We start from the raw sequence: 20,180 nt of genomic DNA, 5'->3' as shown, positions 1-20,180 counted from the left end.
AAAGCTACGGAAAGAGAGAAAGCAGATTTGAGCTTATTTGATAAATAGTAATTAATGATTGAACTGCGCTTATTTTTTCTCCAAAGACAATTTGTCTTCTCTCTATAGTTGCTGGCACATTTCCCTCCTTGGCAAAGATTTGACATTGAAATAACTGTGTGTTCTGTAGCTGCACAGGTCGACGACATGTCTATGAGCTGCTTTGGTATTCCTAAGCAGAGCCGCATCTCGGCCTGTGGCTATAAACGATATTCCAGCAAGTGCTTTACAACATGCAGTGTTTAGTGGTGGACACTATTAATGGGCTTGCCTCTTTTGCATGGGTAAAGTGATTTACACCATGGCAGGTGCCTCAGAGCGCTAAGAGTCACTGCATAAAGAGTGCTGCTGTCCGGGCTTTGTAGACAGGATATCCACAGATGTGAAGCCAGACCAGATGGCATGTACATCTGAGACAGAGAGAGAAGCTGGAGACAGAGGGATAAAGACACACAGAGTTGGAGGGGGACAAGGACAAGGGCCGGACACAGGCCTGCATTAAGCTATGCGAGCATGGCCATGTGGTCCTGACATTTAGCCGGCCCCCGACTCTCCATTGACTCACTCTGCTTAGCTCAAAACATGCCTGCAGGCCACATAGGACAATGGCTGCCTTCTCCTTTAACCAGCATCAAAAGGAGAGATGAAAACGGCCACACGATAGAGCGCCTGTCAGAAGTGTAAAAACGCAAATGTAATATATGAATATAGCTCTGTGGTGTGCCTCAATCGTCCTGAAGACCAGCCTTTAAACAAATTGGCCTTGTTCAACCTCTCCCACCCTCCACCAATTCATATCTGGACTGTAATTTGCCTGGAGAGAATACAAGATATGTGAAAAGAGGTAATGCATAAAATCAGAAAAGAATCCTGTCTTTGTACCCTTAGTGTCTTTTACATCTGACTCCATGCGGTTGCATAACAACGAGACAAAGAGAATATGAGATGAAGGTATTAGAGCAATTTAAATAACTTTGTCTGCTTGTGAAACAGAGAGAGAGAGAGAGAGAGAGAGAGAGAGAGAGAGCAACAGGAATGAGTGTCACCCAATTAAAGGTTCAGCACAGCCTGTGCTAGAAGAAACTATTACCCGGCTGAAGTTACAAAGCCAAGCACAGAGGGCTCTAATCTTTAAAAGTGATTAGACTGAGAGAAGGGGAAGTAGATGCCCTGCTATGCCCCGCAAAGGCTAATAGTGTCAAACTATGTTTTGTGTCTTTAAAAGGTCAAAGATCGGAATTACAATTTAGATTTCATGTCAAAAATGATCAAGCATATTCTCGAACCAGCTGCTCAGGCGCAGAGCAGCAATCAGGCAGACGGAGGATTTTAAAAGTTTAGTGATCTGCATCAAGTTTAATTTGAATTTAATTTTTAACTTTGAGGTTTGGTAGATTTAATTCTTTCATGACTTACCTCATTAAAGTGTTAATCCTGAAGAACATCTGTTTTAGGGGGTTTGGCAACACTTGTAGTAACTAGTGGTCACATCAACTGTAGTTGTGAGAAAATCATTAAGAAGGAAGCTAGCTCATCTGTACAGCTCCTAAAAACAGCATTATTAACCTAAATGTTAGTGAGAAGTTTATATGATACTTTAAAGGATCAATACTTTAATTCTTAACATTTACCACTACCAGAAGATGAAAGTTTCTTCTTGTCAAATCATGACATACATATGTTACACTACAAAAACTACTGACCAAACTTAATGCTAATTTAAGATATTAACATGCTAGCAGGAGCCAGTTAACATACTAAAGCTAATGATTAAAGCAAATGACAAAACAGAGCTGATATTGCCTGACAAGCTTAGTATGAAATGGCAAATACTTTTGATTTATAAGAATAGTTTAATATTTTGGAAAATACATTTACTTGAGTGAGATGACAAGATTGTCTCATGTCTGTGCATTAAATATGGAGCAAGAGCCGGGAGATGATTAGCCTATTGTTCGCCAAGAAATAGTAACAGCACATAACTCCCCCTTAAAACCACAAACTGTAATTTTTTCATTTTTGTTTGTGTAAGGATTAAACAGATGAGATACAACATGTTAATTAAGCTTTTAAGCAGATTTCTTTAACTTTTTAGAGTCAGAGTAGCTGTTTCACCCTGCTTCCTGTCCTTATCCTAAACTAGACTAATCGCCTCCCAGCCCCAGCTTCATGCTTAACAATCAGACATGAGAGTGATATTGATATTTCTAAAAATGTCAAAGTAACACCCAAGTGTTCCCTCTGGCACCACCCTCAGGCCAAACTTTACATCTTTTGCTCAACCAGTGGTAAGATCAAAGAACAGCTAAGTTCTCTCTCTATTTTTCATTCATTCAAAATTGTTTTTTCTTGTGTGAAATTGCATATACTTTGGTTGGATAGGCTTCCTTAAATTTTTGTTTAAATTCTATATTAAAAAATATTTTTACATGTATGGGTATAATTTTGGTTTGAGTTCAGTCCAGTAACCTTAATACTCTAACGAACATGTTGATGTTGACTGAGGACAGATAGGTGACCACGGCTGGCATCAGCAGATCTGTGGATGTGATTACGAGAAACACTGACAGTCTGTGTGCTGCACAGGACTTGAGTTCCACTTTTATATCCACATAAACCCTGCGAGTCACTCCAAGTGACAGTTTTGGCTAAAGAAAGAAATGACAAGGATGATACCACAAAGACAGCGGCAGGCAGTCCAGACAGACATCTGGGAGGCTGAGAGAAAAACAAGGCCGGGCACCCACACTGTGTTTAACAGCACTGTTAACGTGACTGGCCATCTCTCCCTCGACTTTAAACAGAATTATATTGAAAGGAAGATCCATTAAATATGGAATTTCAGTCCAATTTGTCTTCAAAAGGGGTAAAAGAGCTCATTATGTGGGCTCTGCTCTTTCTTGACTATTAGAAAGAGACGTTAGTCATGCCTGCTTATCTCACAACCTTATGAGCACAGGATTAAAAGATCAAAGGCTGACTTAGGTTTAATATTATAGAAAATGTAAGCTCCTTTTTCAGATGCGCTTTGGACTGTGCCTTTTATCCGTTCTCAATGCTTAGATCAAAATGTTGAAATTTCATATTCATTTCATCCACTGTCCAATGCGAAATTTATGTCCACACCTCTCACATCCAGTGAGGATATGAGAGGGTGGATGTAAGCGGGTACTGATCTATTTCAAAGTGGACCCTTTAAGACCTTCAAGTCAATTCCCCGTTGATTACACGGGCTTCAAGACTGACAGAAATAAACACAGAGCTAAGTTTCAAGAGAACTTTGAAGTACACTAAGCTGAGAGCAGAGACATGCTGCTTGCCAGGGCTGGACAGCAACTTCTGACTTAATGAAAATATTCTGTAACCACTCAATTATACACTTGAAGGTTTAGGGGTTAGAGAGTGATGCAGACACAATGGCTCACAAAAACCAAAGTTGGGAACTTTCTGTTCCCAGTAGCTGTGGACCAGTCTAACGAGGATGTGCGTTTCTGGCACAAACTTCAGAGAGTAAAACCAGCTTTGCTGTCTGATCGCCTCACGCTCATTACTCCCCGAGGAGAATGTACTCCATAACAAAAGAGGACACTGACTTGTAGCAGACAGTATGGTGCAAAAATGCCCTGAATAAGTAATCGTTTATCGTTATTCAGTCCTAAAATTACATTATTCTTAAATCAAGTGAAAGATCTTACAATTTCACTTGTTTCCAATGTGGTTTTAATCTATTTCAGTGTTTAATTTATCTGTATGTGCCTATTTCCTCCATAGCTTTAGACAAAGCACAAGAGAACAAGCAAATAGGAAAATTAACTGATATGATCTATCTAGTGTCAGAATATTAGGTTAGATGACATGCAGAGGACATTTTTGCAACGAGTGTCTCTGTCTGAGGGCGACTCTGTCTAACTACACAGACAGACTGGAAGCAATCCTGCCCCAGAGACTAAATCTAAACTCATTTATAGTCCTGGACTTCAAGCAGCATCTAAACAATGTGCTGCTAATGCACTCTTTTTTTTTTTAAGTGGGTCCATCCGGCCTGGTTTGCATGCCAGCATCCACGCGGTCTTTTTGATGGTTTGCAGGGACTGAATTTGGTCTTGTTGGTGAGACCAACTGTTTTTTGTCTTTCAAAAGCCAGTAGAGCAGACTGGCAGCACCACAACATCAATGTACAGTAAACAACTCAAAAGCACATTAGCACATTGTTCATCAGTCCAGTTTTTGTTTTTTTGTTTTTTACCCAAATTACAATGAGATCTGACAACTAAAACCAAGTACCTTATGTTTGTGTGAAAATAGAAAAAATGTAATTAGTTTATTTCCAATAGAGGTGTGAACATACAAGAGAATGAGAAAGTTCTGACAGGCACTGTACCTTTATGCTACAAAAGTGGCCGCTTGTGACAAATGCCCCCTTTATTCCAGTGCAGTATGAACCTGATCTTTTGATTTTTAACAGCAAACATCAAAACAACAAGAGGAACAAAATCTGTGAAACTTTTATTTCTTAGTTTATGGGAATGTTGGGTCTCTGTAAAATAAAGAGTACAGTCTAGACCTGCTCTATGTGAAAAGTGCTCTAAGACTTCTGTTGTGATTTAGCACTACAGTATATAAATAAAATTGAATTGAATTGAATTAGTTTTATATTTATTTTACAGTCACACTGCAGTCTAACATCTACAAAGCAGGAGTTAATCTCCACTTAAGGAGTTAAGATGAAGAAAATATTGCTCTTCACCTAACTGACACTCAGAGGCTGTTTACACTTGGTTTTGAAATGTGTTTCGGTGATCCAAACACAAGTGGACAGCCGAGACACATCGCCGTCTCCAAGGTGTCCCGCTGACCACATGTGTTCAGATTTCATTACTGCCTACGTCACTTCCGCTAGAAGGTCCAAGGGCCCCACACACAGTTATTAGGTCAGTCTGTCGCGAGACAAGTGCCAGATATGTTATGCACGGGTTAGCTAAGAAAACAAAAATGTTTCATCATGTACAGGCTATTCGACTTTGTCATTTTGTGTTGGCACACTGTCACCAAAACAACCACCATGTCCTGCATTGATGACGTATTTTCCTGTTATGTCCTTGTCAGGGATGCATCAGGGCACATCTGCATTTACACTACAAAAGATATATGGTCAAATGCATCCCAGACCACCTCGGCAAGTGGTTTGAGTGATCAGATCACAGTGCGTCTTGGTGGTCATTTACACTTGTATTTAGCGCTGTCCACTTTTAAAACCAAGTGTAAACAGGGTCTCAGTTTATGATGCTCAGTGCACTCCAAGAGCACTTGCTATGATCTCCAGCTATGCTATGTATTTCTTCTGTCATTATCCACCTTCTTTCAGCCATGTCTTCGTACCTACATTTTCCCACCACTGGCCAAAAGTATTAGCCAACAAGGAAACTGCTTAGGGCTTACCAAGTATTTTGGTCAGAATATGAGTATTAATTTAAAGATACACCTCCTACATTGATTGTAGTGCCAAGTTACCAAAATTCTGAGATAAAAGAAGTAACATATTTTGGAGTACTACAACAATTTTTTTGATAACAACAGAATTAGGAGAACACTACTAAGTGTATCCTAAAGATATAATGTCATATTTGTTTGTACTTTCTGGAACTTCCACAGAAATTACATGTTTTTTACAACAGTCATTCACAGAAAAAAAAAGAACAAAATGAACTCCTACTGTAGGAGATGAAGACATCCACCTCCTCCACCACCACAACGTCCACAGCTGTGCTCTCTACTCATTTGAATGTCTGCTCTGAGTCATGACATTTCTCTCACCTTTTTCATGCCTGGCACATGTATTTGCATTTTGATGACATTTGCTCATTTCATGAAATTTCAGAGGTGATGATTGATATTAAGGATGAAGGGGTGAGTTTTTCCATCTCTGTCCTACAAACACATCTTACTACATTAGCTTCATTGCAGGTTTTATTATGGAAATCGCTCTGTTGGTGCAATAAGAAAAGTCTAGAGCAGCTCTTTCTTTTTAACTCTGTGGACTGAAACCAAAAGCTGACATTTAATGTTGATGATTTAGATAACTGAAAAATTATGTCCCATTAAGCCACATTGTAGCTGCACTGAAAATATCTCAGCATAATGTCATGGTATAAAAACAAAAGGAACCCAGAGATGCAGCATCCCTCGCCAACAAATGCCTTTCAGCAGTGTTAAACTGTTTTAGGGTGGACCTTTAATAACTCTAATAAGAATTGGTTAATGGCCAGCAGTCTGAGATTCATGCAGTTGTAACCTGCCCTTGAAGCTCCTGGCCCCTCAGTCATGGTGATGTGGGAGACTATCGTTCTCTCTTCTTCTTTCGTCTTAGATAGATATACTTGGACCCATCAAGATAAGAAGCAGACTAAAACAAGTTTATCTTCAATCCCTCCAGTGCCTCACATCTGGTCTCCCCTTTGAGAGCAGACATGCCAACAAAAGTCTGCACACCAGAAGTGCAGAGAGAAAAAGGGGGTCATTGAGTTTTTATCATACCAAACATTTTATTTTCCTACTTCTACGTACATTTATCAGCGCACATTCTTGAGGAGCGTTCCATAAAGAAACGTCCATCCAGTCTCAGCTGATGTTGTCTCATCTTGATCCTAAGCTGAAAGTAGCTGGACAGGACATGCACAGTACAGGCAGCGCTGGTGGCAGCGGGTTCAGTCTGTCTGCTCAGAGGCCTGTTCTGCAGGTTGTGGTGTGAGTGAGTGGAGGAAGAGCAGAGAGACAGGCCTGGCTGGAGATCATTAGTGCTTGTTAGTGTCCCCGCTGCCCGGGGCCTGGCAAGGGGCCTCCGTTTGGGGAACCTCTCCTCTGATCCTACTGAGAGTGAAGCAGCATGTAAGGGGGGACTGGGGCAGGGACAGAGGAAGGGTGACGGGGGAGGGCAATGGGGTCTTTGCCACTTACAGTACACCAAACCCCGGAGACGTCCCAGCAGATCTGCAGGTCTGACTTTCATCTGCCTCATCCCCAAGGCCATTAGGCAGTTTAGCAGGGAAACGGCTGCTAAAATATACATCTGTCTTAGTGTCAGCACATACCAGCTCTCCTCTGTCTGCGTGCTGCCGCTAGTCGATTCAATATTTAAATCATCAGTCTCCATAAGCGTTTGATGTTAGCTCTTAACGAGCTCTGTCTCTTGCACTGACAGGCCCGTGGACGGAGTGGCTGTTTACTGTCAAGGATGGAAAACGCTGCCTTCCGTTGTTTCGTCATATGTCGATAAGATCCAATGAGACTACTTTGTTTGAATAACTGCATAAAGGGCTCGAAGCAATGTGCGCTTCAGCAAGTCTATTTCCTTCTTTCAGCAATTCTGATGACACTTTTGCCAATACTGGAGTTCTGTCAGAATCAAAGAGTTGGTGTCGCATATATCAGTTGATGCAAATCAGAGGGAACCGCTCAGATTATATCACAGTGCAAATATTCAGAGTATTCAAGGCAAGAGGTCTGGCAGCAGGGAACAGGATGCTTCAGCTTTTCATAGTGACATGTAGCATAAATGTATATGCATGCTATGTTGAAATAATTCCTGCAAACAGCAAGAATTATTTAACAGCTTATTTTCATAAATTCTCTCTGGTTTGGAAGGTAAAGACTAGTCAATTCAAACATTCAGCCTGTTTGATTCTTATTCTGAGGACTGAAGTTGAATTCATACAAAATTACCATTTACTGTGGTGTGTTTTTTAAAAAAAAACAAACTTGGGGCATTATGTGTGACTTAAATGCAATTAACCTATGGCAAAATCCATGATATTTATTGTCGCACGCACACAAACAGTTGATCTCTTGCAGTGTCAAGTTATTCTACCTCACATGTTATATGTCATCTCTCATCATGTCACTGTCACGCACAGGAGGATTTATGAAGCTTAAGGCTCTGCGGGTCTGTGTGTGTCTCATCTGTTGAGACTCCGGTGTGAATGGCTTTCACCCCCCTAAACACATATTCAACATGATGCAGACCCCCCACTCCCACTCCCCCCACACTGCACTGCTGTCTTACACTATATGACGTTTGACCTATGTCAACGTGAACCTTAAAATCTGCCATTTTCCACAGAAGCTGTGAGCAGGAGGTCCTCTCTATACTTTCATACATATCTTCTTTATGTGCTGCTATGGAGCTCATGAAGGAGAACATATGTGAGGTCTTTTAATCAGTAAGTCAGCAGGAAAGGTAAGCAGAAAATGTATCTATATATCTAAGCAGCTGCCTATTAACATATGTCATGTGGTGATCATTTTATCTGAACAGCTGTATAACAGCATGAGTACATACATCGTTCATATAACTGGCCCCAGTTGCTGCTAACCACCTGCAGTGTTAGTGCCACATATACATTCATCTATAAATTGTCCAATTTGGTTTGTGGCAAAAAAATAAATACTTTTTTTTTTTTTAAACTTGCAAAACTAATCATTCCCATCAGCCTCAACTGTGTTTAGTGCTAATTAGCAAATATTACAATGCTATTAAGTTTAAATAAGATGGTGAACATGGTAAATATTTCCAAACATAACTATGTTAGCATTGCCACCGTCTCACAGAGCTTTGTTTGAGTTTTGTTATATTAAAAAAGGTTGAAATGGTTATATGTATCATGAAAGGGGTCTCTCATAGTGACAGATTTCCTAAGGAATTACTACCCAACTTTGCAGTTCCCCTGAGCTCTACAGAGTGTTTTAGCATCTTTCCACTAATTGTTTTGGTTCATTCTCACCACTCTCGTCAGCATCCTTTCCAGCTGCAAGAGGCAGCTGTTTTGTGCTACAAATGTCAGATAAACACTGTGTACACTGCCTGCCCAGTACTAAACAGCAGACAGACAAAATTACCAACTAGCTAGTGAACACAGCAGCACATTTAGCAGCTAAAGAGCCAGATATTTCTCTGAAGAGTTAGAAAGCCAAAACAAGGGACTTACATTCATCAGGTGCTCATAAACACGATTCTGCTGGATTTGTACATACAGTAAGCAACTGTTTGCTCGCATATTCACCAAATCAACTCTATAAGGTGATAATATGTCAATGTTGTGTTTTTGTTGCACTGCCCTTATTCTGGCTGAAAATATAATTAATACACGTTTAAAGTCACAATTGTAATTTGCAGTTGAAACAGGATGTAGAGGCAGGTCATAGCATGGGAAGGTGGTCAAAGGGATAAACTAGAAGGACACCAGTGTCAGAGAAAAAGAGAGAGAGAGAGTTGGAGATAAGATTGTTGAAAAATCACTGATGGAATTTTTATGTAACATGAATCTAGTTTTGTGGAAAATTAAGAAGTGAGTTTACTGAATACAAGATTATCTTCATAATGTGTCATTTCCACTTGACCTGAAACCCTTCAGCCCCAGTCCTGCCTCCAACCCCATAACACACCCCACTCCGACCCAGGCTTCTCTCCTTCCTCTACCCTTCACTTGTTCTCCTCACCCTGCGTCTGGATGCTGCACACGTTGCCTCCTTTTTGGAATTGATCCCCAGAGGAGGGTCCCACCCCCCAGCAGGATCTCTCCCTCTCTGTGGGCCTCCCCTGGGCAAAAGAGAAGATTAAAACAAACAGGACTTTAATCAGTGCGCCCTGCTTCTCTCTGCTCAGCTGCCGACAGAAGGAGCCCTCTCCAGGAAGGCTGCCTCAAATCAAAGCTTCCTGCTCGCCACTTGCTGCTTCGCCGATCCGTATCACAACAACAAAACCAGCAGAAACAATTATTTATTCCTTTTGATGTGGGTTTTGAAGTTACCCCACCTCTTCCACTGTGCCCCCCCTCCACTCCCCCCCCTCCTTCCTTCTCCCCTCCTCTTCCTCGCCCAGCCCCTCCAGCTCTCTGTATCTTTTACTCCGAAGGAAACAAGGTCATGCCAGCTTCTCCGTAAAAAGGAAGCTGCTTTGAAGGAGCAGCTATTCCAGAATCAACGCCATTTTTCTTATTTTACATCAAAAAAGTTGATGGGCTGCTTCATTCAACTGACCGCCACCCCATTGAGTGTGTCTGTCAAGTTGTAAATATCACTTTCACAGTGTAATGTGCTACACATGACTGAAAATTTCACTGAGTTAGTCCAGCTTCATGGCATAATGTGATTATTCACAGTTACTTCAGCAATTATTTGCCTGAAAATGTATAGCATATTATGGATTATGTGTGATTTGTTCATGCAGATTGAAATGTTAGTGTTATTATTGTTCAAAAATTATATTTCTACTCATATTTCTCATTTGAGGTTCCAAAAATGTCATTTGAGCACATAAAAAAATTGCAAATAATCTCACCAGTCAACAGTATTGGGTGAAAAAGTTTACTGTAATCCTGTCACATGTAATCCCTTCCTCCTCTTGTTTGAGTGTGAAAGCTTTGCCTTCATGTGTGTTATTTGAAGGGGTGGGTGTGGTGGTTCCAGACACTATTCGGAGGCTTTTTCAGAGAGCAGAGAACAAGTTGCTGAGATTCTAACAGATCTGAACACTGCTGCTGTCACTGCTGCAGATCCAAGTTAACCTTTTCTTAGATTCAAAGTCTACCAGTTGAAAACAATCTCTCAACAGGACCCAAATGTCTGAGAACTGCTTTTCAGCTCAATACCACAACATCTGCTAAAGCTGTTGGGTAAGTCTGCAGCCTCTTCAAAAGGCTTGGCAGGGAAAGAGCCCCTCAAACGCGCAGATGGTAATCATGTTTTTATCATTTGCTGAAAGTTGTGATCCTCTAAATTCATTTAATTGGGAGGGGGGGGGGGAGTATAATTCCACCTTAAATGTCTGCCAAACAGATTTTTGACAGGTCACATATTATATGCTCTGAAAAACATCAGGAGATTTGTGGGTTTTTAAGCTCAATATTGTCATTTTGGATGCATGTCCCCATGGCACATATTTTCATGGTTGGGCGGTTCCGTTTCACATTTTCACCACTTTGTAATGAGTTGAGAGATTCCTGGTCTAAAACAGCATGAAAATTGCCAAGATCTCCACACTGACTGTATTACACTAAACACATGTATTCATTTAACTTATCAATCACAGGGTTCATGGCATGCTTTCTGTTTTGCTTTTTTTTCCACATCTTTAGAAGACTCTTTAAATCACGCGGGCTATCTGTAATTCATTACGAACCTGTTTCAATCATTTCCAAAATTGGCACAATCCTCACACGAAGAGCGTCTTTTGAAAAAATCCAATTTTTTAGCAAAAGGAAAATATTGCTAAATACTCTTTGCCAATAATAAAAAAAAATCAGATCATCATGTTCAAAACTCAGTAAAGCACAGGATCGTTATCAGCCTCAATGATAGTGAAATAGTTTCTTTACTTCTAAAGCATCAATTATTTTGTCAGAATAAATTAAGTTTTTAAACCTTTTTTTTTTTTTTTTAGAAAACTGTACCATTTGTGTTTAATGCTAACTGAAAAATGTGCAGTCTGTGTGAACAGGAACAAGCCATTTGCAGTGATGACAGGGAGTAGAACAGCTTGTGGCTTTTTTTGGACTCCCTCTGGGGCAATTAGCTGCACTGAGGGTAGACAGGCTGCTGTTTCTTACTTATATTAATTATAACTGATTTAACAGAGGTGTAGGAGTTTTGGGAAAATACTTAACTTACTAACTACATCATCATATTCATTAACCTTAGTGGATTTAATGGGTGATTTATGGGTGATTTATACAGCAAAAAGATTATGAAACGTTAGGCAATATTCAAAATGCCTCACTCATGAAGTGATGCATGCAAGCTCACAAAATGCACTCAAGTGAAATTTTCATGAGACTCATGAAGAAACAGATTATTATTTATATATAAAATGTTTAAGGTGTGACACACTATAAAATGTTTGCTGTGTCATATTTCAATTATAGAATCCATTTTTGTCACAACTTTATAGTAACGCTGAAACCGCAAGATTGTAAACATCCCGACTGTAAAAGGTTTGCCATGTAAATTATATCCCTGAATGGTGATACTGAGCTTGTTAAGCATTTCATTTTCTCTTTTACAAGTCTCTTTAATTTGCCTTTTTGTCTGCCTTTTTTTTCCAAATGGGCCTTTAATTAAACTCCAGCTAATTACACAACTCTTGAATGACTTTTGTATCCCCGGCTGGGCGTGGGGAGGAGAGGAATCTGGCAGAGCTAAAAGTGCAACAGCAGCTGACACCCAGACATTTTATGCCGCCCTAACTCAAAACCAGAGCTTTATGGACACATTTCTCGTCTGCAGAGAATTCAAGCTGGTGCTGGTTGAGTGTAATTCTGGTGATCTATGAGCTTAACTCATTGTTGTGTCAGTTAGATGCCTTTGAAGTGGTGATGCTTTGTTATTCTTTTCTTTCATATTGTAGCACATCATTTTTAGGGGAGCTTTTTATCAGTAAAGGAAAATAATTGTTCTGAAAGTCACTGAGGATGTTTACTTACAGGTGTGGCCCTTATTCCCGGACTAAACCCTAATACCTTTGCTTTAAACAATAATGAGTTCCCGAAACCATTAAGAACAGAAGACTTAATTACATAAAGTACATTTCCTTTATAACCAGACTGGGTACAGACATGCAGTAGTGCTTAAGTATTGTGGCGGTAAGTGGTGCTTGGCGCTAAACGTCCACATGCTGACAGACTCACAATGACAATGCTAACATGCTAATGTTTAGCAGGTGTAATGTTAGCCATGTTCACCATCTTAGCTTAGTGTTTTAACATGCAAGAATTTGCTGTTTAGCACATAAATAAAAGGTGCAGCTGAGGCTAATTGGATTATCGTTCGGTTTATAAGTATTTGGTCAAAAACCAAACGCTACATGAAAAGTTAAGGGATCCACAAAGTTATTACAGTTCATCCTAAGGGGGACACTCATGTCCCCCTTAGGAGAACCAAATATTTATGGGCAATCCATCCAATTGTTGTTGAGACATTTCATGACCCTAGAATTATAAGGTTCTATCTGACAATTTTGACAAAAATTAGTTATTCACATGGAACTATTCTATGACAAGTTGTGTCAGTTTATTTATTGTTTTCTGCATTATTGGTTCTATCTCAAAAATCAATCTCAAACTTGTTGCTATAAAGGTTACATCTGTAAAGCACCAATCAGAGCTTGGAATAGCGTGAAGGACCAATCAGGTTCTGCCTCTTTACCATGTGACCTCACTGCTTTGTAACTGTGGTTAAAGGAGCTGAAAAGATTATGAAATGTTGCCCAATCTTACGTTCTGAGACCTCCAATCTGATTATTTTATCAAAACATTTATGTATGACACCGATACAAACACCAGCTGAGTTAAAGTCAGTTTTTTATCTTATTTGAACTCAGTGAGAAGCAGATTTGTTTATGTCTGTTTAACATTATAACTTGAGTCCTGCAGCAGACACAGTGATAATAGAGACTACATTCAGAGCTCAGACACTGACAGTGACCCCAGTTTGTCAAAAAATAAGTAAAGTAAATTTGGGAATTGTTTCGAATTTTGTTGTTGGTAAAACTTTATGAACTGTATTATGAGTTCAAATCTGTCAGGGAAAACCCAGTGTAGTCATGTCTAAATCTAAAACATGCAGCTAAATTGTTGTCTGCACCCACATATTGTAAATCATAACTCTCTTCAATAGTTCATACACTGATTTGGTGTAAACAAAGTAAAACAAAGTAAGATTAATCTGTCTGCTTGTTTCAACAAAGTCACTTTGTGAAGCCTCAGCAGATAGAAATTTATAATCCAAGTGAAAAGTGATTTGTTAGAGTAAGAAGGTTCTATCTGGAAATCACCTGATCATAAAAACCCATTTATCCATTTAAAATGTGATATTTTGATATTATATATTTAACGTGCATTACGGGTGTCTGTTTTTTGACTAATAAAAGAGAAGTGTACCGTATGTCAGTTTTGCTAACTAAGATGTAAAAACTTTGAACCTAAATGACTCAAAACCACTAGGAATGCAGATAGAAACTTATAATTCCGAGGCGTCGATTTCACTCAAAGTGAAACCACAAATAACAACCTGCGGGTGGCACTAGAGGGAAAGTCAGAGGATCTCCAAAGTCAGTACACTTAATCCTTTGGAGACCATATTTGTCAAAAATTGCATGGCAATCCATCCAACAGTTGTTGAGATATTTCAGCCTGGACCAAAATGGTGAACCAACTGACGCTGCCATCTGCAGAGTCACGCTGCCAGCATGACTAACAATCTATTAAACGATAAACTTTAAAACAGGGGATATAAATGTAACATTTATTAGGGGGCAGCCATGGCTTCCATTGACATTTCTATGAGGGCTGTGCCTCTCCAGGCCCCTCCCTAGACACACCCTCGCATATGCATCTTCATTCACATTTTTATCATAGACTTTTCAATAAAACATTAAACTCTGAAACATTTTAGGGAATATTTTGTTTTCCACTCTCCCACTCCTATTGATGCTGGAAGTTTTTGTTGTCCTCATCTCAATCAATATGAATAAAACAGTCCATTTAATTTCCTCAGCTGTTTCTGAACATCAAAAGTAACACTGACTGATGGCAGACTGTCTCCAAAATAGATTCACAAAAACAACATGTCCTGCCAATCAAATATAAGAAGCAGCATTTGAAGCATTTCACTTTAAGATGATTCAGCACTGACAGCAAGGTTAGTCCATATCAGAGTGAGAATCCCATTAATTGCAGCATGTATCTCACAAAGAAGAATTCTGTATGGTTGAAGAACAAATACAAGGTCAGCGGGTGATTTAACCTAGTTGTTGAAACTTTGTTTCTCTTTTCTTTGCTGCACATTTCTGTGTTTTACGCACTGCAATGGATGGATGACATAGGACTGTGTATATTCCCTGAAAATAAGAGCCTTCCTATAAAGTAAAAGAACATATTGTGCCTTTGATATTGGTGCTGTAAGGTGTTTTACCCAGAAGAAGGTGTGAACCTGCAGTTCACTAAAAAGCAAGAACTGATTAGTCCATATGAAGGGATGTGGCTCCTTCCTGTAATTGAATGAATGCAGCAAGGTGTGACAAGGAACCAAGTTCCTCTGATTAATGCTGTGGCTCACAGCGAGCGCCAAGCCTGACTGTCACATCAAAGCCGCCAAAAACACAAGGAACTGGTGGCATTTCCAACAACAACGAAAAAAAAGCACAATCTTCATCCTTCGTCTATCATCACTAACTTTACCCCATACTCAGTGCTGACCATTTAGTCTGAATTGAGTCACACTCAATGGGGGAGGAGAGCTTTGAAAATAACTCTTTATCTGTGTGTTGCTGTTTTTCAGGGAACACAAAAGGACTGACAGGACCATTTATCTGCAGATTCTTTAAAAGAAAAAGAAAAGGCAAAGAAAAAAGGCGAGCCTACCTGATGTTTTCTCTCTCTTTTTCATGAGGCACTGTCTGTGCCTGCAATCCCTTTATCTGCCTTTCATTAGCGCCTCGCTCGCCCTCTTAGTCTGGGAGACAGTCACTTTCTCCCAGCCTGTGATGTTTCTGCAGATTACAGAGGGCCTTTGAAGCCACTGCTCTCCTCATTGCCAGGGCCTCAGACAGGCCCATGCCATCTGTCAGATTGACGGCAAAGTAGTGGAATGGGGCTGAGACACCCTCTGTTGATCCACACTTTTGTCTTTTATGTGTCACATTTGGATGTCGCGCGGCAGCCACACCTTTGTAATCTGCTGCTGGGACCCGCCTGAAAGACTGGCCTCTGCAGCACACAAACACACACACCCACAGACAGGAGAGAATAATGGTCCTCCGTAATTACTCTTACCTGTGGGCATCAGTCTTTAAATGAGACAATTACCGTCATCCCCTCACAGTGATCTCTGGTTTCCTCCCACTTTTCCAAGGCCCTGGAAATCACTGTCATGTGGGTCTTTTTATGCCTAACCAGTGGGAAGGATTTGATTGTTCATGAGCTTACAGGAGACTGCAAGTTTGTCTGTTCCAGGCTGGAAAAGACTGCAAAACAACCAGCCACCAGCAGCTCAAGGTTTACTTTTCAAGAAAGTTGACAATCAGAGAGAAATATACTGATTGATTTTTTGTCCAACTGTAGGTAAATGGGTGTTATAGGACAGATTCACAATTTTTCAAGTCTGTCTTAAAACAACAGTTAGGTGCCCATATGAACACTGAAACAGATTTTTGCTTGCTGTAATTGTTCATACTGATCATTAGAAGATCCCCTCCAAATATGCTTAAAGTGATGGTGGATAAAATCCACAGTCCTTACAAAAATGTGTTTAAAGGTTTATCTGAAGATAATATGAGGCTTCAGCCATCTGAGTTAGTCAAATAAAGTGGATCTCTTCCACACTTACACTCTTTTTAGTAAAAATAAATCAATTTTTGTGTCTCGACGGACTGTGTTTTCCAGTTCAGCTGCAGTGGATCGTAACAAAAAGAAGAAATGTGGCACTAAAAATGACTGCAACTTTGAAATATATTGACTTTATTTGACTAATTTGGGCAGCTGAAGCATCATATGAGCTTCAAATAAACTTTTAAATATGTACAGAAGGAGGGCTGTGAATTTTGTCCGCCACCACTTACACTGACAGTGCATTATGAAGTGATCTCTTAAAGGCCAGCATGAACAGGCTGAATGATTACTTTAGAAATTGGGCACCTGACTGTTGTTTTAGGGCACACAAATTGTGAACCCGTCCTTTAATACTGAATCAGTGTTAAGATCGGATTTGAAAAACATTTATAAAGGCAATTTGACATGCAGGCAGCAGCCTTTAATTGACACAAACACCCCACTTGGGACTTAATTAGGTAGATACATAATTAAGTACTTTGATATTGTGAATAAATGCAACGTCCTATCGAAATAATTGTCATTTTCTGGCCTAAGGGCTTCTTCTAAAAGTTAGTTTGCTAAAATGGCCCAAAAATGGAGAAAAAAAATATTGATATTTACTATTCATCATTCTGTTTCAGCATCAGCAGGCCACAAACAGGAGTTGCAGTTGTAGTAGTTTTTAGGGGGCTACAGACTAAGAAGGATGACAGCTACCATTCTGAGATAGGCTACCTTGTTATAAGGACCCAGATTTACCCATTTTTTGGGGGGGAAGGAGGGGTTCCTGATAAACCTCTGAAGGAGAGCGAGATTACAGACAGCGCGTTTCCACCTCAAACGGTGCCTCTCCCTGTGTTGAGATGAAACTCTCATTGAGTTTGCAAAAACCATTTCCCAGTGGCTGTCTTTCAGTTTATATGAACTTTTCAAACGGCTAAGGATCTGACGGAGGATCGTCACCAAGCTCGCAGGCTTTGAACACGTCTCCCCTGTGTATTTTTCCCACCCCAGGACCACTGTCTTCAGAGGCTTGGGGAGAATAAAGGCTCAGATCGACAGAAATCACTGGTCACACCCCCCTCTCTCTCTCCCACCTCCCCCACTTCTACCCCCACCTTGCTTGCACTGTCACAAATGCACACACTTGCAAGTATTTTAATATGTGTTCTCCCTGAAAATACACACAGACAACTCCCAACAAGCATCCCCTGTAGAGTCACACATCAGACCAGCCTCCTTAAAAAAATCCTCCGTTGTAATGGAGTTTTCAAAAACAGAATAATACATTAAGTACCTTAAAGCAGAGGGTGACGTTAAGATACAGAAACATTAAGCAAGCCCAATGAAATATACATTAGAGTAATTGGATCAGAGAAGACGATGGAAGATGCTAATACGAACACATTCAGAATACATTCAGTAGCTTCAAATAACTTGGCCAGTGGTCTATGGTGCTTTGTCCTTTGTCGCATCCATGTGTTTCTTGCAGCTTCCCATTTTTGATTGTCCAGAAAATTGTAGAAATTCCAGAAATTCTTATTATATTTAAAACATATTACAGTCTGTATGTTACAACATGCTAGTATTGGGTTATTGCAGCATGGGATCGGCCCAGACCTTCATCCACAGACCTGGATGGGATGTCAGAGAGGACCACAGTACTGGAACATCACGGAGACAGCGCCGAGTTGTAAAAATTGATAATCAAAGGCACACACATGAAGTGTTTTGGTTGCTGATAAAAATAGAGTCACCATACACATCACGCTTTGACTGGGATGAGTGATTGATGCTCAAAGATGTTACCATGACAGACTGGCAGGCGGGAGAAAAACACTGAGGCAGAATGATTGGCTTCTCGTCTTTGATGTTTCTGTCTGACTTACTTGTGATGGCTGGTTACATCTTCAAACCCGTTCTGCGTTGACAGTTGTAATGACCCCAAACATTTCATCTGTCATATTTGAGCAGCACTCTGACAACTTCTAGTGAAAAGAATATACTTCTATGACCAAACTTCATGCCATCTTCTAACATCTATCCATAGGGAGAAGAGTTGTTAATTTGCATTTGGCACGGGCCTTAAGTTTGATGTAATTACCCAAAGTCAATTACTAATAGTACAGTATTAAAATTCAATATTTCAAACAGTACAAGAAACAGATTTTATGGAGCACAGCTACTAAACTCAGACCAAAAATGTTATTTATATTAATGTGAAGGCAGAAGAGTGATAAGAGACATCAAGGCAAGAGTTATTTTTAATAAGTGAAAGAAAAGGAAGAACACAGGAGGCAGTGCAGATTTAACAACAGTCACTAGCATATAAGTGTTGTAAGGTCACCTTGGCTTGATGGAAGTTGGAACTAAAATCCTCCAACGCAACTCCCATGTTATTTCAGAACAGCTCAAACTGGATTGTTCCAGCACCTTAACAATGTAAAATGACCACAGTGCTCTGGCTCAGTGGCGTCCAAATAGAACATTTTATCTCTAATGCCAGTTCAGTCGAACCATGTGCATGACAGATAAACCGTTCAAAGCCTGCCTTTATAAGCCTGTTTGTATTTTTGTTGTGTATATGTGGAAAGACCAAACACCCCAGTTCCATCCAGTCCGCAGAGCGGGACGTGGTTTCCCATGGTTCTGATGGGATGCTGCTTTCATGTGGAAACAATCTCAGGGTCCCTTTAGCCCCTCTGTTGTGACAGAGGATAATGAATTTCACAACATCTGCCATTTGTTAGCCCTGTTTGGTGTAACTGATCTTTTAATCCGTGGACTTCCAACACGTGTGCAGCTCCGCAGCTGGAATGAAGCAGATGGATCCCACGGCCTCTCTGGGGCTGCAGTGGGCCGGCCAGGGCTGGTACATCCTGCCCTTCCCCTTTTCAGGCCCTGGACACAGAGCACTGAGGCACCCACTGCACTTAGTGGTAATCATTGCTTATAATGATGGCCCTCTATGAATTTAAATTTGTTCACCTGTTGTGCTCATCCTAAATCGCTCATCAGACAGGGTCTGCTAAATGCTTCAAATGTGAGTGTAAAAGTATACTTGACTTTATGAGATTTGCTCCTCCTTTTCAACTGAGGTCACTTAAAGCCACTATGAGTAGGATCTGAAAATTTCTTACTGTGGTAGTAGAAGAAAGAAAAACATCAGAATAATTTGAAAGATGCTATAATCACAGAAAATGTAGTAACTTTAAACTTCTACCACCCTCCCTGATTGAGTTGCATATTGTCAGGATGTTACTCTGACCTTTGAATTCCACAGATAGAAAATTTGTCGGCCTTGTAACTGACGCCTTCTCAATACGAGTATCAGTTAGTAATCCTAAGGGTATGTAAAGAGTGCACTGAGGCTGGTTTTTCATGACACAGATGAGAGGGTAATTTGTTAGGGATAGGTTTGCTTGGATAGGAGACTCAGACATCAACAGAGCATCAGAATCACCTCTTCATCTGAGGGCTGGAATGGCTGAAATGGTGGATTCAGTCAGTCTTCATTTCTTTCAAACCTTCTACCCCCATCCTTTGCCCTCTTCATAAAACCTGGAATGTGCTTCAAAGAATGCACACTATCTTTCCTCCATGAATAAAACATCTGTCATTCATCAGCCGGTACAATATGTGCTGATTTAACAGAGCATAACAGCTCTGCAAGGCAGGGAAGCTCCAGACTGTACAGTGTCCTGCGAGGCCCAAACGCAACCAAGTGTCATCTGTCTCCCCTTGGAGAATAGTCTGGTTTATTTAAATGAGATTCAGTTTATG

The sequence above is a fragment of the Thunnus maccoyii genome, chromosome 1, assembly GCF_910596095.1.
Source record: "Thunnus maccoyii chromosome 1, fThuMac1.1, whole genome shotgun sequence".
Taxonomy (NCBI): Eukaryota; Metazoa; Chordata; class Actinopteri; order Scombriformes; family Scombridae; genus Thunnus; species Thunnus maccoyii.
Note: the sequence above shows the minus strand (reverse complement) of the source record.